A 20,906-nucleotide genomic window follows, 5' to 3' on the forward strand; every position below is an offset into this window, starting at 1 on the left:
AGCAGGTGTGCAAATCAATAAGAGCCATCTGTTATTAATACCAGAAGGAGAGGGGTCAGGGGACTTCCAGAGCCCCAGGTGCCTGGGGAGGAAGGTCTATGTCCGTGACCACGGGGAAACAGGAAGAAGACCTATCAGAAGGGAATAAGGTATGAGGCAGGTGTGCAGACGTAGAGTTTCAACTGCTCTTTATCTTAACTTCTTCCCACACGAGCTAGGAGGAAGCATCTGGCCAGTTCTTTAATGAAACTTGGAACTCACTGCTATAGTCAAGAAGGAAATATTTTTGTGGTTTTTCTGTGGGGGAAGAAAGTAATAAATCTTTCTGTTGTTGAAGGAACACCTTTCAGTGGTGTAGTTCTGAGAGGGATATATTATTCTTAAAGTGTACGTGCTTGAAAGTTTGTTAGAGTCAGGCCATCGGGAAGCTTCACGCAGACTCTGAAGGGCAGGGACAAAGTATGAGCTGGTGGTCACAAGCTCTATAGAAGACAGCCACAAGGAATACAGATTTAAGAAATAGACATTCCTATTAGAACAGCTAGGGTTTTAGGGGGAGTTTAACTCTGTAAAGCTCATCTGTATCTCCCCATGGATTTCCTGTGGGGTTCCTCTTCAGCAGTGGAATGTTCATGATCAGTGCCGCTCTGATGAATTGGGTGTGGTGGCAGAAGAGGATGAGACTGGGGACCCCTGGCTGGCTCAGTGGGAGGAGCATGTGACTCTCGATCTCGAGGTTGTGAGTTTAAGCACCATGTTGGGTGTAGAGATCACGGCCAACAAAAAAATTAAAAAAAAAAAAAAGAAGAAGACAAGATCTTGTTCTTGGGGAGACTGTTCATTCAACACAGATATGTTGAGCTCTTGTTGTATACGTGGCACTGTCCTAGCTTGAGGAGACATGGTAGTGGTCAAAATAGACCACAAATAATCAATATGTATCAGGTTGTGATAAGGGGAAACAAGGCAGAATGAAGGGGTTGCGAGTGGCAGTGGATGCATGTTATCTGATATAGGTTGTAGGGAAGGCCTCTCTGATAATGGGGGCTTGTGCAGAGACCTGAAAGAGGTGAAGGTGGCAAAGGGGCAAGTCACATAGACATCTGAAGCGTGGCCCAGAAGGAGGAACATTTACTAAACCATGTGAGAACAACTCAGTTTCTAGTGGGCACTATAAACAGCGCTGGCTTGTCCCCCTCCTTCGGGATCCCCCTCCCCCACAGCTGCAGCTCCTGGTGGTTCCTCGGTATCACTTGCCCTCATCTTCAGCCACAGTTGCCCAGACCTGAAAAGGGCATCCTGCCCAAACTGGGACAATCAGAGCCTGAGACGGATGCTGTGGTAGCAATCTCGTATAAAGTGATGAGAGCCAGAGAAGGGCAATAACAAGGGGGAACTCAGCAGTGTGCTGCCTGCCTATGCTGGCTGACCTGGGGTTTTGAGTATAGGAGACTTCAATTAGCAGTATGGGATTAGCAAACAGCAAATAGCAGTGTGGGATCTTCATGACTGAGAGTGGGTTTATCAGTCTTTGAGGCAAAGACCCTCCCCCCGCCCCCAACCATGTCTATGCCTAGGCAGTCCCGACTTTTACTGAGGTAAGCCAACCCAATGTAGCTACTCTGCCTAAACCTCCTGAGTATAGACATATAGATTAGATGCAGGAATACTTATACTGAGATGGCTTTTGCGTGAAGCAACATTTCCCCTGTATTCCCGATGCATACATGAGAAGTAGAAATGTAATGTGGATTTTTCATAACTGTTTTGCTCTTTTTTAAGTTTATTTATTTTTGAGAGAGAGACAGACAGAGCACAAGCAGGGGAGGGGCAGAGACAGAGGGAGACACAGAATCTGAAGCAGGCTCCAGGCTCTGAGCTGTCAGCACAGAGCCCAATGCGGGGCTTGAACTTCGAGATCATAACCTGAGCCGAGGTTGGATGCTTAACCGACTGAGCCACCCAGGCGCCCCTGTTTTGCTCTTTTCTAAGGTGTTACCTTTTCAAAAAGCCTGGGCGTTTCTATCCTGACAATGTCAATTCAAATGGTAGGTGTAAGGCAGTTAAAAAAAAAAAAAAAAAAAAAAAAAGGCCAGTTTTCAAATGAGGAAGCAATGCCCTTCTAATACCCTGAATATCCAGGGGGGATGGAGCAAGTCAGGCTCTGACAAGCCTCTTGTTCCAAGCTTTGCCATCTCCTGGACTACAGCCTCTCCACAACTCACCCTGAACTGGCTGAGCAGTTTTCTTCATGAGTAAAATGCAAATAGCAATGTTCTTCAGGCCAGGGCATTTGTTTCTCCTGAGGAGTTTGTGAATTTCCAAGGTGTTTCTCTGCTGAGCTGAGATTTCATGAAATGAACTGTCAAGAATCTTACTGTAGCATCTTGCACCAAATACTAAATGCCTAACAAATATCAATAGTTACTAAATAAATACCAGTGCATATAGAGGTCATGTCATAAATCAAAGTCCTTGTTAGAAATGTATGTTGAAGTATTTACGACACTGCGTCTGGCATTTGCTTTTAAAAATTCTTGTAGAGGGGCGCCTGGGTGGCTCAGTTGGTTAAGCATCTGACTTTGGCTCAGGTCATGATCTCATGGTTCGTGGGTTTGAGCCCCGCGTCGGGCTCTGTGCTGACAGGTAGGAGCCTGGAGCCTGCTTCTGATTCTGTGTCTCCCTCTCTCTCTGCCCCTCCCCTGCTCACGCTCTCTCTCCTTCAAAAATAAATAAATGTAAAAAAAAAAAAAAATTAAAAAAATTTTTGTAAAAAAAGAAGAAAAATGTACATATTTGTGGGGGTATAGGAGTGGGGTGGGGTGACAGATGAAGCAAGATTGGCACATATGGAGATTGTTCAAGCTGGGTGGTGGGGACATGGGAGTTTATTATTCCATTCCCTTTTGCTTTGTGCGTGTCTGAAAGTTTTCATGATTAAAAAGTTAAAAAAGGAAAAAAAAAGATGTCACTGTCTGACCCACTGTTTCCCCTCTTGACCATGTTGTTACATAATATCAGCAGGGGTCCTAATGTGCGGAATTTGATTATGGGAGTTTTCACAGCATGACTTCAACAAAGAGAAAAAATGTGATGGATTATTTCTGGAGAGTGGAGCAGTCAGAGTTTCCAAGAAAAGTGATGTTGAAATGAATAACGAGGATTCTCTGCTCTGTGATGCAGGCTGCCGGGCTCCAGTCAAACATTCTGGGAAATTGTTGAAGGGGATGGTGTGGCCCCTGCAGCCCCGCACTTCCTTGTGCAATGGAGGCAAGATCCCCGTAGTGCATGAAGTTTCGGTTAGTCCCTCATTGGGATTTACTCATACTTTCTACCCAGGGCTGTAGCTGGGACCATGTGGTAGCTGCAGATCGGTCCTCTACCCTGGCTCTCTGAGCTTCGGTGTCTTCCAGGGGTGATGTAGAGGGAGGTGTGTGCGGTGCAATAGGCAGCTTGCAGCCAGTGTCCAGCATTCTCGTAGACATTCCCACTAAGCCCAGAAAGGACTGGAATGCAACTCGGGGAAGTTCTCTCCTCTCGTCCTGTCACTGGGCCTGGAGGGTGGGGTGGAAATCGGCTTTTGGGCAACCACACCCGGCTCCCTATCCACTCTGGCCAGAGACTTCACATCTTCAACAGCTGCTGTCTGTGTTTGGCTTTCAACTCGGCTGCCTCGACCCAGCTCCCAGAGACCAGTTTGCAGGGCACAACTGTGACACTGGCGTTCCAATCATATCTGATCCGCACCCCCTCCCCAATGCTCTCCTGCCACACACATTGTGTGCCTTCATTTCATTTGTAAGGCAGGGTTTATCTCAGGAGGTGCATCTATGATTTGCCCCATGGTTTTGTTGTGGAGTTTCTTAAGACTCATTCCAAAGCTTGTCACTTAAAATGTGGGAGGAGAGGCGCCTGGGTGTCTCAGTTGGTTGAGTCTCTGACTTTGGCTCAGGCCATGATCTTGCGGTTTGTGAGTTTAAGCCCCGCATGGGGCTCACTGCTGTCAGTGCAGAGCCTGCTTTGGATCCTCTGTCCCTCTCTCTGCCACTCCCCTGCTCACACTCTCTCTCAAAAATAAATCAACATTTTTAAAAATTGTGGGAAGAATTGGTTCATTTTTTTTTTTAAAGTGGCCTTCAGTGGAATAAAGAATAAACTAATGGATATACATTCATCTTGTATTACTTGGACCACTCTGTGGGATAAGACTGCAGTAAGTGATGCTTTAGGAAGTATCATGGCCCTTCTATGTCATAATTAATTTTATAAATCAAGATATGGCATGGGCTATGGACTTTGTGGTACTGTCTTTTTTTAAGGGCTTATCACCCCTTAAAATCATTCAACTCCTTTCATATAGCAATAGCAGGCCTAGAAACTTCTACAAAGGAAATAATTAAAAAGAAGAAGAGAGGATGGGGCACCTGGGTGGCTCAGTCGGTTAAGCGACTGACTCTTGATTTCAGCTCAGGTCATGATCTCACAGTTCGTGGGTTCAAGCCCCATGTCAGGCTCTCTGCTGATGGCACAGAATTTGCTTGGGATCCTCTCTCTTCTCTCTCTCTGCCTCTCCCCCTGCTCATGCACTCTTTCTTTCAAAATAAATAAATAAACAATAAAAAAAACCTAAAAAATTTTAAAACAAAGAAGAAAGGAAATTTTTATATATACTTAGGTTTTTATGCGATAATCACTTATAATGGTGAAAACTGGAAACAAGTTGATGTATAGCAGCAGGGAAATGGTTAAGCAAATCATGGTATGTCTACAGAAAGCCATGCAGCCACACAAAATGATAATTAGAAAGACTATACAAGGACAATGAAAAATGTTGGTTAAGTGATGTTAAACAAGAAAGTAGAACACAGAAATTATATGAACTTTATATTATAATGTAAAATATTTCTATATCTGAACAAAGACTGGAAGGAAATTTGGGAGAAGAGAAAGTGGTTAAGTGGTGGAAAAATGAGTGATGTTTTTCTTTTTAAATACCTTTAGTGTTGTAGACTTGTTTTGGTAACAAATAATCTTAAAAAAAAAAAAATACCCAAGCTCCCTAACTTGTTGTGGTTGTCTTTCACTTTGGGCAATAACTGAGAAAACATTCAGAACATAGAGGAAGTCACATTAGCAACTACCATGTCTTGAGTTTAGATTGTGACTTACTGATAATGACAGGAGTCAGGTAAGGGGATCTGAAGGTAACAGATACAGAAAATGGGTCCAAGAAGGCAGTTTTGGGTAAAGGATTTGCATAGTTGAATATTTTATGAGAAGGAACAAACTCACATTGATTCATTAGTCTCTACTGAAGGTGACATACCTACGAAGGAGAAAGAGAGAGACAGAGCAAGTGTGCATCAAAGAGGCATCTCATTAGTCTTTCTCTTCATCTCTCTGGAATACACCCTCTAAAACATTAATGTTTGTTTGTTTGTTTGTCTGTTTGTTTTTGACTGATCTTTTCCCTGGAGGTAGCCAAGAAACTTACCTGGAGGAATGATTCAAATCATTCCTGATTTTAAATATTAATCCTTGGCCAACATAATTAATCATAGTGTAACAGCACTTGGAAGCACTCAAACAAAACAGCCTTTACACATAGGAGATGCATCCACTCCAAACTGCCCTTCCCTCATAATCTTGCCCCAAACTTGTGTGGGTGGCTTGGGGCAAAGGCTGGTCTCTGGCTGTCAATGTCATGTATTAATGGAGTGAAGCAGGCTGAGAGTCTGCAGCCTGAGGAGGTTTTTGGAGAAGAGCCTGTATGTCAGGGTTAATTACAGCCTGGTTTAAATCTTAGCTTGTGGATGGACCATGAAAAAGGCGGATTGATGACTACTGTGTGGTCAGATGACCCTAGATACTTTTATCTTTCAAGAGGAAAAAGAAAAACCTTAGAATCATCTCCAGGGCACAGACACTGTGGTAGGTCCAGTGCAAATTATAAGCTTTGGGTTAGACGTGGCTCCTGCCCACAACCTAGAAGAGTGTATTAGAGGGACAGAATCAAAATACAAATAGAATTCAAGTCAATAAACATGCCTCACAGAATAAAATACAAGTAGCTCAAAGCAATCAACTTTGAGTTAGGAAACCTGTGTTTAAATCCCAGTTAGGCTCTCTGATTAACTGTGTCATCCTGGACAAGTGTCTGAAACTTAATTTCATTTTCAAAATGGGGATGAATAATGCCTACCTCAAAGGTATTAAGTAAGATAATGCATTGGAGAATCTGTTAAATCCATAATGTGGACTGCATAAGTCAGTGGTTCTCAAAGTTGGCTGCACACTGGAATCACTCAGAAGTTAAAAAAAAAAAATACTGATGCCTGAATCACACTCTCAGAGATTCTGAATTAATTGGTATCAAATGTGGATTTGGTAGTGAGATGTTTAGAAGTGTAGAGGAGAAAGAAACAAACCCACAATTATAACTGAACGTTTTAATACCCTTGTCTCAATAATTGATAGGAAATCAGTAAGGATATAAGAGACTTGAGCAATACCATAAACCAAATTGACTTACTTGACATTTTAAGAACACTCCGCTTAACAACATCAGAATACACATTCTCTTCAAGCTCACACAGAAAACTTTTCTAGATCATATTCTAGGCTGTAAGATAAGTCTTAAGAAATTTTAAAATAGGGGCGCCTGGGTGGCTCAGTCGGTTGAGCATCTGACTTCAGCTCAGGTCATGATCTCACAGTCCGTGAGTTTGAGCCCCGCATCGGAGGCTCTGTGCTGACAGCTCAGAGCTCGGAGCCTGCTTTGGATTCTATGTCTCCCTCTCTCTCTGCCCCTCCCCTGCTCGCACTCTGTATCTCTCTCTCTCTCAAAAATAAACAAACATTAAAAAAATAAGGAAATTTAAAATATTCAAATCAGACAAAGTGTTCTTTGACCACAGTGGAATTAGGCTAGATAGTAAAAACAAAAAGATATCTGAGAAATATCCAAGTATTTATAAATTTACAAGTTTACATAATTCTAAATAACCCATGGATCAAAGAAGAAATCAAAAAGGAAATTAGGAGATATCTGCAACTAAAGGAAAACACATGTCAAAATTTGTAAGATTCAGCCTAAACATGTATTTACAGGAAAATTTATCACACTATACACTTATATTAGAAAAGAAGGAAGGTCTCAAACCAATGATCTGAGATTCTACCTTCAGCAACTAGAAAAAGAACAAATTAAATCTAAACTAAGCAGAAGAATGTAAATAATAAACATGAAGAAGTCAGAGAATTAGAACAGAGAAAAACAATAGAGAAAAATCAATGAAACCCAAAGCTGTTTCTTTGAGAAGATCAATCAAACTGATAGACCTGTAGCCAGACACATTAGGAAGAGAAAGGATACAAATTACTTGTATTAGGAATGAGAGAGGTGATATCATTACAGACTCTACAGATATTAAAAGTATTATAAGAGAATATTAAGAACAACTTCATGCCAATAAACTTTATCAACTTAGAGAAGACGGAAAACTTCTTTGGGAAATGCAAATTACCACAGCTTTTTCATGAAGAAATAGATAACCTGGATAGTTCTACATCTATCAGATAAATTGTATTAGTAGTTAAAAATCTCCCCACATAGAGAATTTCAGTTCTAGATAGTGAATTCTATCAAATATTTAAGGAAGAAATAATACTGATGCTACACACAAACACTTAAGGGAAATACATCCCATCTCATTCTAGGAGACCCAGCATTACTCTGATACCCAAACCAAACAAAAACATTATAAGAAAAGAAAACTAGAAAGCAATATTCCTCATTAGTACAGATGCAAAAATTCTTAAAAAAAATTTTTTTTTATTTATTAAGTAATCTCTTCCCCCAGTGTGAGGCTCAGACTCATGACCCCAAGATCAAGAGTCACATGCTCTATTAACTGAGCCAGCCAGGTGCCCCCAGATGCAAAAATTCTTAAGCAAATTTTATCAGATAGAATCTAACAATATATTAAAAAGAATAATTGGGGGGGAGGGTTACCCCAGAATGCAAGTTTGGTTTGATATTTTAAAATCAATTTAATTCACTATATTAACATATGAATATCTTATATTTGTATATAATTAAAAGAAAAACCATGTGAGTATCCTAACAGAACCAGAAAAAGGATTTGACAGAATCTAAGATCCATTTCTGATTAAAAAAAAAAAAAGCAACTCTCAGCAAAAAGGGGAACTTCTTAACTCAGGAAAGGGCATCCATGAAAAACATAAAGCTAACATCATGTTAACATTAATGGGAAAGACTGGTTGCTTTTCCTCTAAAACAGGAACAAAGCAAGCTTGTCCATTGTCATTACTTCTATTCAACATTGTACTTCTTCTAGCTAGTGCAATAAGACAAGATAAAAAATAAAAGGAATCCAGATTAGACAAGAAGAAGTAAACTGTCTTTATTCTCAGATCACATAATTATCTATGTAGAAAATTCTATGGAATCAACAAAATAGCTACAGAACTAATAAGTGAGTTTAGTGAGCCTGCAGGATACAAGATTAATACTAAAAATCAACTGTGTTTCTAAATAGTTTAAGAACCCATGAGAAATTGAAATTATATAAATATTAGCATTCATAAGAACATAAAAAATCAAATACTTGGAAACAAACCTCATGAAAGGAGTGCAAAACCTGTACACTGAAAAAACATTGCTAAGAGAAGTAAAAGAAGACTAAATATATGGACAGATTTATTGTGTTCATGGATTTTAAGAGTCAATATTGCTAAGGTGTCAGTTCTCCTCAAAGAGGCCTATAGATTCAATGCAATCTCAGTCAAAACCTTATTAGGCTTTTTAAACACAGAAATTGATAAACTTATTCTAAAATTATTTTCCTTTGAAGAAGAATAGAATTAGATTTCAAGACTAATAACAAAGCTACAGTAATAAAGACAATGTGATATTAGTATGAAGATCGATCAATGGGACAGAATAGAGAATTTAGAGTAGACCCATAAGTATATAGTCAATTGACTTTCAACAAAGATGCAAAGAAAATTCAGTAGAGAACGACCAATCTTTTCAATAAATGGTGCTGTAGCTATTGGATATCCATAAGCAAAAAAGTAAAAAATCATTCCAAACCTAGCATCACATATAAAAATGAACTCAAAGTAGATCATGGACCTAATATAAAATCTAAATTATAAAACTTCTGGAAAAAATATAGCACAAAATCTTTGTGATCTTGGGTTAGGTAAAAATTGCTCAGCTATATCACCAAAAGCACAATCCATGAGAGAAAGTTAATAAATTGGACTTCATCAAAATAAGAACTTCTCTTTGAAAGACATTGTTAAGGGAACAAAAGGATTGGGAGAAAATATTTGTCAATTATATATCTGACAAAGGACTTATATACAAATTATGTAAATAGCTCTGAAAACTCAACAGTTAAGAAATAAAACAAAATGTAATATTAAAAATGAGGAAAAGATTTGAAAGACTCCACCAAAGAAGAAATAGGGATGACAAATATACACATGAAAAGATTCTCATCATCAGTAGTCATTGGAAGTGTAAGCTAATACCATAATGGAGATACTATTAACTAATACCATAATGGAGATACCATTACACATCTATTAGAATGGCTAAAATAAAAAATACTGACCATACCAACTGCTGGAGAGGATGTGGAATAACTGGAATTCTTATACATTTCTAGTGGACAAGTAAAATGGTAAAACCACATTGAGAAACAGTTTCGCGGCTTATTTTATTATTTATTTATTTATTTTAGAGAGGGAGTGTATGTGAGCTGGGGAGAGGGGCAGAGGGAGAGGAAGAGAGAGAGAATCTCAAGCAGGCTCCACACTCAGTGTAGAGCCCACTGCGGGGCTTGATCCCATGACCTTGGGATCATGATGTGAGCCAAAATCAAGAGTGCGACACTGAACCAACTGAGCCACTCAGATGCCCTAGCAGCTTCTTTTAATGTTAAATATATGCTTGCCACACCCACTTCTAGGCATTTACCTAAAGAAGTAAAATCTTGGGGTGCCTGGGTGGCTCAGTCGGTTGAGCATCTGACTTCAGCTTAGGTCATGATCTCAGGGTTTGTGGGTTCAAGCCCCATGTCAGGCTCTGTGCTGACAGCTCAGAGCCTGGAGCCTGCTTCAGATTCTGTTTCCCTCTCTCTCTGCCCCTCCCCTGCTCGAGCTCTGTCTCTCTCTGTCTCTCAAAAATAAATTTTAAAAATGTTAAAAAAATTTTTAAGGAAGTAAAAACTTAAATACTCATACCTGTACATGAAAGCTTACAGCAGTGTCATTCAAGATTGTCTAAAGTTGGAAACAACCCAAACGTCCTTCAGTGGTGAATGGTTAGACAATCTGTGGTACATCCATACAACGGAATATTACTCAGAAATAAAAAAGGTCAACTATTGAAACACACAACAACATGGATGAATCTCAGAATAATTATGCCGCATGAAAGAAGTCAGACCAAAAAACAAAACAAAACACCTCAAAAGGCAGGGTTCCATTTATGTAAAATTCTAGAAAATGCAAACTCAGATATAGTGGCAGAAAAGTAAGTTGTTGAAGGATGGGGGGAGGGATTATCAAGGGGCACAAGTAATTTTGGGGGTGATTGGCTTGCTTGTGGTGACAGCTTCACAGGTATATAACATATATCAAAATTTACCCAATTATACACTTTAAGTATGTGCAGATTATTGTATGTTATTTAAACCTCAAGAAAGCTGTTTAAAAAAATATAATCCAGGTGACTTATGTACAGCTAAGTTTGAGGACCATTGGAACACATATACAACTATCCTAAGTCTTCAGCCTTTGGCTTAGAGGTTGGGCTACCATTAGCCCACAGGGAGTTTTCTGTTTTCCAGATTCCAGCCAGTTTTACAAATCTGAAAACCATAGGATAGCTACAGAATGAGCATACAAATCATCAGATAGATTCATTTTAGTAGTTCCAGAGCCTTCAGCTTAAGCTACCAGGAAGTACTAGATAAAAATTACTAATCTGAAATGAAATATAGCAAGATACTCAACCCTTTAAACTTCCAGGGCTATAAATCACCCATAGCGCAGAGACGATTTTGGAACTGGTAATTTGATGAAATTGCTCCTCCCATCTCTCACAGACTCAGCTACTGAACTACCCTTACTTTATTAGAGGTTGTTATTTGAACCCATTCCATTTTCTGCTTCTCTTTCCTTTGACCCAATCTGCAGGGCTTCCAAGAATAGGTACTTGAATGTACTGAAGAAGTTGCTTTGTTATGCTATGCAAGACTTCCTTAAATGAGTATATTTCCCCTTCCTCTCGATGACTCAAATAGAACAAACTATAAAGGACCTGAAATTGGCTGAATGAGACTAGTCTATCTGCTGTGCCCAGTTTGCTCAGAGGCAGCGAAATGACCTACTGTAACATATTTTGACCTTCAACGTGCATATGAATCACCTGGGGGCCTGTCAAAATGCAGATTCTGAGTCAGTAAGATTGGGTTTGGACCCAAGATTCTGCATTTCTAACCAGCTTCTCCCTGGGAAGGCCAATGCTGCTAGTTGGGTTGGAAGACAAATGACCTTTCAAAGTCTTTTCATCCCTGGTACACTATGGAGCAACAATGATCCTAATAGGGAAGAGGTCATTCAAGTCAGAAGGAGGAACAAAGTATTAGCATTGCCTTTGATGACGCTCATCCAGTTATGAAACCCCTGCATTAAATGTTTATACATCCAGTAAGAATAAGAATGCATTTGTTGTGATTAGCTCAGAAGGTTTACAAAATGTTGTTGATTGAATTTTCTTACCTTTTCCTGCAATGGGTTACAGCAGACAGAATGAATGGTTTTTGTAGGTTATAGTTAGTTAACCCAAGACAAGCCACTTTATCATTTCTGCATCGCATCACCTCTTGTGTGTGCTCCCCTCCCCCGCTTCTTACAAAGGATACATAATACGGAGGTATGAAACTTGAACATTTAGTATACTACACAGCTGATGTTTTTAGTTCTTATGACAAATGGGCTGGTTTCGCTCTTAGATAGTGAGAGGATTATATTGCATGTCCTGAATTTTCCTCTTTTGGAGGCAAAGACAGTTCTGGTAACAGCAGCAGTTGCTTCTAATGATTTAGAGTTATAGCAAAATCCGTTGGAAAGAATTGCAGGACAGTTTTGAGGCATGGTCATGAATCTTCCTAGGGAAGCTGGCTGCAGCCCTTGGGTGGGTCTTTCTCACCCACTACTTACTTTCTTCCCCCTCTGCTTTGTACATCAAATCGCATGATTTTTTTCCAAAGCAAATTCTTGATTTTTGGAAAGGAACAGAGTAGTTTAGTTTTGCCTAAAACTGACACATTTAAACAAATACATTTCAAATATATGCGAACTTACAATTTAAACAAAGTGTCCTTGATGTGCTTAAAATCAGGCCAGTCTATATTTTCATGAAAATTCTTATTATGGGTAATTTTCCATCTCAGTTTACCCTGCTATTTAAATGAGTTCATCGTGATTTTCAATGAAAAAAAAAAACTGAGAAAAATGCATCCATAAAAGCTGAGAGTAAATCCATATTCATAGCTCTGTATTCCTTGTCCAGGATTCCTTATTAACTGATTACAAGAGCAATTTTCTGTCTTTCAAGTCCGTTTCTGCAGAAGAATTTGAATCACCACTGGAATGAATGTGGTAACGGGAGTAGTTCTGTCAACAATATGTGACACGAGGGAGGGGAGGAGAGAAGCGGGGCTGTCTGGACGATGGTTTTGGATGGGGTTTGGGATTTTTTGTTGTTGCCAGAAAACTCAAAGTTCAAAGAGAGTAGAAAAGCATATTGATTAGCTCTGGACTGGTCAAAGACTAGATTTATATCTGAGTTTAACTAATGTTTTACACATGGTCTCCTTTGTGTTTAAAAGATGTTGTACCCGGGTTATTTAAAGACTAGGGCCAGCTGAAAGCAATTCCTCTTCTTGTCTTCTCTCTTCCAAATCATGATCATTTAATAGGCAGTTAAATATTAAGTCCCTAGAAACAAAAGAAAGTGGGACTGGCCCAAATGACCTGTGATCTCTGAAGTCCCCATTGGTGCCATAAGATGTCCATGGCATATTTTTCTCCCCAAACCCCCTATCCCAGAGGCCATGTTCATGGAGATATCTGGAGAACCAAAAGCTGACCCACTTCCCTCTGTGCCAATTCATCTTCCTTTTCCCAGTTTATCAAAGAGATTTGAATCTTCTGATGACAAATTTCAGCCCCAATCAGTTAATTTTCATTAAAAAATTATGTTGCTAACATTATTGAGGTTATTATGCTAAGCACTTTGCATACATGAAGTATTTAATTCTCACAATACCCATTCTACAGATGAGAAACTTGAGGCTCAGGCAGGTTACCCAATTTGTTCAAGTCCTCAAGGCCAGAATCCAAAAGACAGAAAACTTAACCCCAGAACATGTGCTCTTAACCACTGTGCTATCCTGCTTCCCTCATCTGCAGATTCCTTCAGGACCTGGGAACTGAAGGAGTTTGGGAAAGGGACAGGGATGTGTACTTTTTAATGAAACCGCTTTAAAACTTCATAGTTGTCCATCCATTCAACAGTAGCCTGTTCCTGCTCAACTCTTCCAGAAGTAGACTTTTTAATTTTTTTAATGTTTATTTATTTTGGGGAGGGGAGAGAGAGAGAGAGAGAGAGAGAGAGAGAGAGAGAGAGAGAGAGAGATCATAAGTGGGGGAGGGGCCGAGAGAGAGAGAGAGAGAGCGCACATCCTAAGCAGACTCTGTGCTGTCAGCCCAGAGCCTGACTTGGGGCTTGAGCTCATGAACCTTGAGATCATGACCTGAGCCAAAATCAAGAGTCAGGCGCTTAACTGACTAAGCCACCCAGAGACCCCCAGAAGTATACTTTCAATTAAAGGTCACAGTGTCACTCCACAGCAGACACCTTTCCCTGGTAAGTGATCTCCTAACTAATTCCCTCCACACTGGGTAAGTCTCCTGCAGCTACGTTTCTATTTTATTTTATTTTATTTTATTTTATTTTATTTTATTTTATTTTATTTTATTTTATTTTTTAAAGTTTATTTATTATTGAGAGACAAAGAGAGTACGAGCATGGGAGGGGCAGAGAGAAGGACATAGAATCTGAAGCAGGCTCTAGGCTCTGAGCTGTCAGCACAGAGCCCGATGTGGGGCTCGAACTCACAAACTGTGAGATCATGACCTGAGCCGAAGTCGAATGCATAACCGACTGAGCCACCCAGGCGCCCCATCTATGTTTCTATTTTAAAACCTGTCCCCCGAGTCAGAGTGATGAGTCCCAAGCTGGGTCAACAAGATTCCTTCCATTGGAAATCTGAAACTGGGAAGGAGGGAGAATTAGTTTCCTATGGGTCTGGAACCACTATATGCAAAGCTAGTGTAACATGCAAACTCAGGAAAGCCATTTTCTTTTTTTTTTTTTTTTTTTTTTTAATTTTTTTTTTTCAACGTTTTTTATTTATTTTTGGAACAGAGAGAGACAGAGCATGAACGGGGGAGGGTCAGAGAGAGAGGGAGACACAGAATCGGAAACAGGCTCCAGGCTCCGAGCCATCAGCCCAGAGCCTGACGCGGGGCTCGAACTCACGGACCGCGAGATCGTGACCTGGCTGAAGTCGGACGCTTAACCGACTGCGCCACCCAGGCGCCCCAGGAAAGCCATTTTCTTCCACAAATGAGAGAGAGGAGAGAGGAGGGAAGGAGTGGGAGAAGAGGAGAGAAGGAGAGAGGAGAGAGATAGAATATAAAGAACATGAAGCAGACACACAGAGAAGCTGAGACCAGATAGGGAACTTTTTGCCAGCTTTCCAGTACTCAGATCCAATTCTTAATGAAGCATCCCGATTTCCCTAAGAATACTTCCCTTTTACTTAAGCTGGTCCAACTTGCTTTCTGTCCCTGGTAATCAAAATCCTGATTAATATTACTCAAACTCCTATAAGATCCAGGGATTCTGACACTTCTGTATCACCCCAGAGTCCAACAAAAGACTGTGCATACAATTAATGTTTCGTTCTCCATTCTTTGCCCCATTGTACTTCAACCCTCTCCACTTATCTTGAATCTTAATTCAATTATCTAATTGTATTGTCTGAATCCAGGCTCTTTTCTCTCTGTTTACCTTACATTCTACCATGTGATCAATCTTCCAAAATTTGTTTTCCCCCATGTATTGCTTTCCAGCTCAAAAATCTCCAGGGGCTCACTAGCCCCTAATTGTGCTTCGTGAAACACCAGAGATGTTCCATGATAAAAACAGTTCTGTGGCTAAAGACTCTTGGGATATCTGATTTCCCTCTCTCGACTTTGACACATACATAAGCATATTAAAGGCTTTGAGAAGCTCTGCTTATGAATCATCTACACCACCACCAAAAAACGAAAACAAAACCAAAAACATAACTCAGCTTGAATTGGTTTGATTTAATGTTTCCTTTCTTGGTGTAATACTGATGGTACAAGGGGAAATATCTACGGACTCTTTTTGGCTGTCTGCTTATGTCCCCCATATATGAATTATCTGATTTGATTGGTCATTTCTCCCTCAGCTGCAGCCAGATGCGCCCATGCTTTGTTCCCTCTGTGCCTCTGGCACAGTGTCCCCTCTGTGTGGAATGCTCCTCGCTCACTCCACCTCCAAGCTTCATCTCTATGGAGTTTTCTCAAATCACCCAATTCCACATTGTGCCCATACTTTCCTCACCTCTGAAGGGCCTTGTGATTTGAACCAGTTAGCATTTAGTCATACAACTCTTTCGAATTATATATTTATCAACCCAAGAAGACTACAAGTTTCTCAAAGGAAGAGATCACATATTTTCTTCTATAATATCCAGCTCAGGACTAGCACAAAAAGAAATATATATATTTGTCCTTACTGAAAAAAAAAAATATATTTGTCCTTACTGAAAAATATTGCAGTTTATGTGAATGACATCAATGGTTGCAGGTATAGGTGCGTTTATAAAACCATTTAACTCATGGCATTCAGCGTACCACTAAATGGCAATCATTTTTTTAAAAGATTTTATTTTTAAGTAATCTCTACACCCAATGTGGGGCTCAAACCCACAACCGCAAGATCAAGAGTCACGTGCTCTACACAGTGAGCCAAACAGGCACCCCTACATGGCAATAATTTTAACACTAATCGTTATTTTAAGGAGAAGACCAGCAAAACTTATTTTTTTGAACAAAAACCATGATTCATCTGATAAAGATGTATTGATATAAATATAAAATAAAACATGTTTTATATAAAAATAAAATAGATATAATATGAAAATACTAGTATATTCCAGTTCCATTCATTGCCTCTCAACAAATTATAACCTTAGAATAAATTTTAGATTGGAACTATAGATGGTTGGATTTGGGTAGTCCTCTGATTTTACAGATGAGGAAACAAAGATTAAGAATTGGGGCTCAATCATGCAGCAAGGCTTGGAGAAGCAGGAACCAGATTGGGGTGGGGGCGGCTCCTGGTTTGGAGCCCAGGGCTTGTTCCCACTGTTGTGCACTGTCCAGAATGCCAAGTGTAGATTTTGAGAAGGGCAGTTAAGACACATACTGGGAATAATGACGAAGAGGATAGGTATTTTGGTGTCTGTACCATTAGGGAAAGAGGGAGGCATGAGGCTGCAGAAAAGTATTTAAGGAGAGCTAGGACCAGGAAAACTGTAGGACACCAAGCCAACTCCCTTGCCTAGGACTCTTGTGAAAGGTAGCCTTTTCCAATGTAAAGGTCTGTGTGACATAGGTACTACTTTAGAACTTGAATTTCATCTTTCTGTGAAGGATATGCCTAACATTTGTTAGTGTGTACTCTGTACTTTGCTAGGTACTTTGTTCATGCCTTCTCCTTTGATTCTCACTCCATCTTGTGAGGCAACAATTCTCCATCTAAGAATATTCTAGAAAAATGAAGGAACTTACCCTTGGTTGCTTTCCAGGTAAGGGGTTTGTCCCTAGAACTTTTGCTCTTTTTTTTTAAATTTTATTTTTAGTTTTTTAAAATTTACATCCAAATTAGTTAGCATATAGTGCAACAATGATTTCAGGAGTAGATTCCTTAGTGCCCATTTAGCCCATTTAGCCCATCCCACCTCCCACAACCCTTCCAGCAACCCTCAGTTTGTTATCCATATTTATGAGTCTCTTCTGTGTTGTCCCTCTCCCTGGTTTTATATTATTTTTGTTTCCCTTCCCTTATGTTCATCTGTTTTATCTCTTAAAACCCTCATAGGAGTGAAGTCATATGATTTTTGTCTTTCTCTGACTGACTAATTTCACTTAGCATAATACCCTCTAGTTCCATCCACATAGTTGCAAATGGCAAGATTTCATTCTTTTTGATTGCCGAGTAATACTCCATTGTGTATATATACATATACGTATATATATATGTATATATGTACATATATATACATATATATATACATATATATACACACCACATCCTCTTTATCCATTCATCCATCGATGGACATTTGGGCTCTTTCCATACGTTGGCTATTATTGATAGTGCTGCTATAAACATGGGGATGCATGTGTCCCTTCGAAACAGCACACCTATATCCCTTGGATAAATGCCTAGTAGTGCAATTGCTGGGTCATAGGGTAGTTCTATGTTTAGTTTTTTGAGGAACCTCCATACTGTTTTCCAGAGTGGCTGCACCAGCTTGCATTCCCAAAAAAGAAATATTTTTAAGAATGATGCACTGAATGTTTTAGGCTAACTCCCTGACAGAGTGACTGACATTTTTTTCTCCATCTGCTCAAGAACAGCAAGGATGGTAAGGATGTTCAAAACCTAATGCCAGGCTTTCTCCGAAGAACACAAGGATGGCTGATTCCTTACGAAGAGTTACATCTTCCATAGCAAGGTTCTCTTAGGTATAGGATTTTATTTCATTTTTTTAAAATGTTTATTTATTTTTGAGAGGCAGAGAAGAAATGTGAGTGGGGCAAGAGCAGAGAGAGAGATGGAGAGAATCCCAACCAGGCTCCTTGATGTCAACACAGAGCTCGACCCAGAGTTTGAACTCACAAACCTTGAGATCATGACCTGAGCCGAAATCAAGAGGTGGACGCTCAACCAACTGGGCCACCCAGGCACTACGTTGGCATAGTATTTTAAAGGGATCCTTATTTGCTTGTAAGGGATGGATGTCAGCATGCTTGAAAACAGGGGTTGTACAAGATAACCCTGTCACAGATAAGATTCCATGCTCAGAAACAGCCTAAATGCTCTTCCACATAAAACTGGTTAAATCTATAGAGCACAAAACCATAAATAGCTTTAACAAATCATATTGTCAAAGAATATTTAATGACTTGGGAAGATTTTTATGATATATTGTCAAGTGAGAAAAATTTCCAAAAAAGCATTATTCTATTTTTTTATAATTTGATTAAAAAATAATACTTATGCATTGAAACAGCATTGGAAAGGTGAACTAACATGTTATCATCGGTTATATCTGGGTGGTGAGATCACAAGTATTGTTTTTTTAAATCCCTTCCTATATTTTTCTCGTTTTCTACATTGAATATATATTACTTTCGTAATCAGAAAAAAAAAAAATCATCCAAAATACAATTCCCTGGTTTCTTTCTTTCCCCAGAATTTGCTTTCACATTGAATATTTCAAGTCAGGTCCAGAAGTCCAGAGAATCCTTTCTATTTTGACTTTGTGCCTTAACCCCTCGTTGGGTGTGGTCAGCTTTTTTTTTTTTTAATTTTTTTTTTAATGTTTATTTATTTCTGAGACAGAGAGCATGAGTCAGGGAGGGGCAGAGAGAGAGGGAGACACAGAATCAGAAGCAGGCTCCAGGCTCTGACCTGTCAGCACAGAACCCGACACGGGGCTCGAACCCACAGATCGCGAGATCATGACCTGAGCCGAAGTTGGACGCTTAACTGACTGAGCCACCCAGGCGCCCCCAGCTTTCTTTTTTGACTATGCATTGGGCTAATATAGGAATGTCTCAGAATCCACTGATACCTTAGGCACTGTTTGGGGTCAGCATCCAAGATGAATATAAGGAGCAGATACTGTCCCCAGACATATTCTGACTTCTCTTATTCCTTTCTCCCCATCTCACTCTCTTTTTCCCTAGAAATAAAATGCTGATGGATACGGATGTTTAAACCACCTCCCCGGGGGCTAAAAAGAGACACGGAGGAGAAGCATAGGATCACACATTATCTCCACAAGAGTATAGCTTTATCTACTACTGCCTAAGATTCCAGTTCAGCTGCTCCGTTTCTGTGCTGATCAGAATAATAACCAGAAAGGGGGAAGACTTGGAAGGAGCCAGAGCAAGCCAGAAACGATTATGTTGGAAATGGAGAAAAGAAAAAGGTCAGGAGGCAGGGAAAGTGCAAAAGAATCAAGAGCTCTCTCTCTCTCTCTCTCTCTCTCTCTCTCTGTGTGTGTGTGTGTGTGTGTGTGTGTGTGTGTGTGATGGAAGCGTAGAGGGTGGGGGAGGGGTATGAGCCGAGAGTGAAGAGGACAAAACAGGGCAGCTGTGAATGGAAAAAAGAGAGGCTACCTTGTATACTGAGAATATACTTACCTGCTTTGACTTTCTCTAATGAGATTGGGTAAATATTTTAACTGACTTAAATTGCATTTCTCTACAGGAGTGCAGTTTCTTCTCCTGTGTTTTTGTGCTTACTCTGAACAACACAGGGTTCCTTATTGTACTTGGTTTACACAAACACGAATGTCTTCCCCATGAATGGAAGAATTCTATAGAGAAAATGACACAGGCTTACCCTATTTCAATGCCTATTGGCCACTCTTTTAGCACTAGGTAGCCTCCAACAACACACATATATTCTACATGATGAAAGGTGCAGCCGAGCAAGCCCCTGTTTGGGAAAGGCACTGCGTGCCTTTGAGTGCCTCCTGTGCATTGGGACCTTGTTATTATGTCTGGTCAAGGGCCATCTTCTGGAGCTTCTGCCCAAAGTCTTTTGGAAACTAAGGGATGCTTGGGTGTTGTTTAGGTATGTTTTGAGGCGAAGTCTCAAGGAAATTCTATTTCTCTTTAGGACAGGTAAAGCCTCCTGCCCCTGCCCCTACTCTGGCCTCAAGCTGCTGGGGCAGCAACACGGCTGATGCTCCAGTGTCTGTAACCAAAATGCCTGGAGGACCTCAGAAGACACATTTAACTTAGTTTATCCTAAGTGCACAGACTCCTTGCATAACACTGGCATCTTCTGAGAAAGGATATGTTGGCAGTTAGCCTCGAGGCTGCAATCCCTGAGGGAAAGGAAGGCATGGCCTCCAGAAGGCCTCTGTTAACAGTGGACATGGTGGGGGCCAGACATGCAGAACTGTTAACCCGTCTTCATCCAATGATTGCAGAATTCTGATGCAATGGGCCCGGACACTGCATGAAACATCTGGTACTGCAACATCCTCTACTGAGAAGGCATTTAGGAGAACAGGAGAAGAGAGAGAAGTTTCTTTTCCAAAGACCTCACTCCTAGGATCCTCTGTTTTTACCTTTATTCCATCTGATGCCTCTCTGTCAAATTGTGTAAATGGCTCCTATAAGGCTGGGAGAGCAGCTAAAAAGCAACTGTCCATGGATAGTAACTGGGTAAGTCAGTGTCATTGCCCTAGGCCTGTACTTACTCTATACATGCTAAGTAAATAAAGTCACTTTATTACCTACCATGTGGGAGATCTCATCTCTCTCTCTCTCTCTCTTTCTCTCCCTCTGTAATGATAAGCATGCAGTTTGGTTGTTCATTTCAACTGGACCTGACTTTGCTCTTAATCATGCATTGATAGTCAGGTTCAATTGCTCTTGCTAGTTCCATTCTCTTT

The 20,906-nt window shown here is 40.2% G+C and overlaps 2 long non-coding RNA genes across 3 annotated transcripts in view; one reads left to right on the plus strand and one right to left on the minus strand.

The window, feature by feature from the left end:
* The window catches only part of LOC122237053, a 58,533-nt gene that overhangs the window by 30,932 nt on the left and 6,695 nt on the right, over positions 1–20,906 (minus strand). The gene's annotated exons all lie outside the window — the stretch shown is intronic.
* On the plus strand, positions 120–20,477 carry LOC122237054. The gene is made up of 3 exons (XR_006215256.1): positions 120–149; positions 17,848–17,955; positions 20,439–20,477. It is a non-coding gene; the product is annotated as an uncharacterized LOC122237054 (long non-coding RNA).

This window comes from Panthera tigris, chromosome A3 (genome assembly GCF_018350195.1).
Source record: "Panthera tigris isolate Pti1 chromosome A3, P.tigris_Pti1_mat1.1, whole genome shotgun sequence".
Taxonomy (NCBI): domain Eukaryota; kingdom Metazoa; phylum Chordata; class Mammalia; order Carnivora; family Felidae; genus Panthera; species Panthera tigris.